Consider the following 2880-nt stretch of genomic DNA (forward strand, 5'->3'; position numbering starts at 1 on the left):
TCATCTTGACTCTCTGTTTTTGCCCATTGCCTATTACAATAATCAAGAAATACCTTGGTTTTTCCTCAAATCTATCAGGTCTCTGTATATAGATTTTTATCTTGCATATGTCATCAGATTCAGCATATTTGCTGCATTTATCAAGGTAAATGAATTGTTCCATTTTAGACAACTCGAACATAAGCAAAAGGTGATTGGACAGTCAGCGCTACAGCGAGTCTGGGGTCTGTTCACCAAACCATTTTACCCAGCTAGGGCATCTTGACATAGACCAGTGGGTCTCACATGGCACATTTCTAATGAATGTCATGATGTAGCTACACTTCAGACACCAGGGGGCGCTATTTGATTGGGATTTTCACAAGTGAAATTGTTTTAGTTGGTCAAAGATTGTGGGGGGAAAATAATCTCTTTAGGTTGACTAATTTGTTCAAATATGTCTGTTTTTAAATCCTTCACGCTTTGCTTGAGCCATGTTCGTATTTGAATTCATGTGCATACTGTCTGACAAAAGTAGTATGGAATTATAGGCTACATGCTAATTCAAGGAACATTTCCCTCAAATCAAAGTTTGTCAGATGTTTTCAGACTTCAAAAGTGGTTTAACCTAATAAATAAGACTGCATTTTATATCACCTAATTAATCTTTATGGAGCCACTTAGGTGTCATGGTGGAGAAAAATGAACAGCCAGGCTAATCTGTTTTATTAGTTCCCTCCCTTCATTGTATTTTCATATGCCTCTGAATCATAAGGGCAAATGATAGTAAAGGGCATGCAAAATCATTAAAGGTGCAAATATGGTATAATGACGCGCTCTCATCCCTAGGCAGGAATTCCGTCTGGCTCTGCTTCATGACCTTTAAATGTTCTAGATCTGTACTTCGGAGGAGTTGCTACCTCAGTTTGTATGATGGCAATTTGCATATACTCCAGAATGTTATGAAGCGTGATCAGATGAATTGCAATTAATTGCAAAGTCCCTCTTTGCCATGCAAATGAACTGAATCCCCCCAAAAAATTCCACTGCATTTCAGCCCTGCCACAAAAGGACCAGCTGACATCATGTCAGTGATTCTCTCGTTAACACAGGTGTGAGTGTTGACGAGGACAAGGCTGGACATCACTCTGTCATGCTGATTGAGTTTGAATAACAGACTGGAAGCTTCCAAAGGAGGGTGGTGCTTGGAATCATTGTTCTTCCTCTGCCAATCATGGCTACGTGCCGTCATCATTGCTTTGCACAAAAAGGGCTTCACAGGCAAGGATATTGCTGCCAGTAAGATTACACCTAAATCAACCATTTATCGGATCATCAAGAACTTCAAGGAGAGAGGTTCAATTGTTGTGAAGAAGGCTTCAGGGCGCCCAAGAAAGTCCAGCAAGCGCCAGGACCATCTCCTAAAGTTGATTCAGCTGCGGGATCGGGGCACCACCACTACAGCGCTTGCTCAGGAATGGCAGCAGGCAGGTGTGAGTCCATCTGCACGCACAGTGAGGCGAAGACTTTTGGAGGATGGCCTGGTGTCAAGAAGGGCAGCAAAGAAGCCACTTCTCTCCAGGAAAAACATCAGGGACAGACTGATATTCTGCAGAAGGTACATGGATTGAACTGCTGAGGACTGTGGTCAAGTCATTTTCTCTGAATCCCCTTTCCGATTGTTTGGGGCATCCGGAAAAAGCTTGTCCGGAGAAGACGAGGTGAGCGCTACGCACCCCTCCATGCCGTCCATGGGAGGGGTGCGTCACTTGAGTGGGTTGAGTCACTGACGTGGTCTTCCTGTCTGAGTTGACGCCCCCCCTTGGGTTGTGCCATGGCGGAGATCGTTGTGGGCTATACTCGGCCTTGTCTTAGGACGGTAAGTTGGTGGTTGGAGACATCCCTCTAGTGGTGTGGGGGCTATGCTTTGACAAAGTGGGTGGGGTTATATCCTACCTGTTTGGCCCTGTCCGGGGGTGTCTTCTGATCCCTCCTGTCTCAGCCTCCAGTATTTATGCTGCAGTAGTTTGTGTCGGGGGGCTAGGGTCAGTCTGTTACATCTGGAGTATTTCTCTTGTCTTATCCGGTGTCCTGTGTGAATTTAAATATGCTCTCTAATTCTCTCTTTCTCTCTTTCTGTCTTTCTCTCGGAGGACCTGAGCCCTAGGACCATGCCTCAGGACTACCTGGTATGATGACTCCTTGCTGTCCCCAGTCCACCTAGCCGTGCTGCTGCTCCAGTTTCAACTGTTCTGCCTGCGGCTATGGAACCCTGACCTGTTCACCGGACGTGCTTGTTGCACCCTCGACAACTACTATGATTATTATTACTTGACCATGCTGGTCATTTATGAACATTTTAACATCTTGACCATGTTCTGATATAATATCCACCCTGCACAGCCAGAAGAGGACTGGCCACCCCTCATAGCCTGGTTCTATAGGTTTCTTCCTAGGTTTTTGGCCTTTCTAGGGAGTTATTCCTAGGGAGTTTTTCCTAGCCACTGTGCTTCTTTCACATGCATTGCTTGCTGTTTGGGGTTTTAGGCTGGGTTTCTGTACAGCACTTTGAGATCTCAGCTGATGTACGAAGGGCTATATAAATTTGATTTGATACCATCAGTCCTGTGTCATGCCAACAGTAAAGCATCCTGAGACCATTCATGTGTAGGGGTTGCTTCTCAGCGAAGGGAGTGGGCTCACTCACAATCTTGCCTAAGAGCACAGCCATGACTAAAGAATGGTACCAACACATCCTCCGAGAGCAACTTTTCCCAACCATCCAGGAACATTTTGGTGACGAACAATGCCTTTTCCAGCATGATGGAGCACCTTGCCATAAGGCAAAAGTGATAGCTAAGTGGCTTGGGGAACAAAACATCAATATTTTGGGTCTATGGC

The sequence above is a fragment of the Salmo salar genome, chromosome ssa03 (assembly GCF_905237065.1).
Source record: "Salmo salar chromosome ssa03, Ssal_v3.1, whole genome shotgun sequence".
Taxonomy (NCBI): domain Eukaryota; kingdom Metazoa; phylum Chordata; class Actinopteri; order Salmoniformes; family Salmonidae; genus Salmo; species Salmo salar.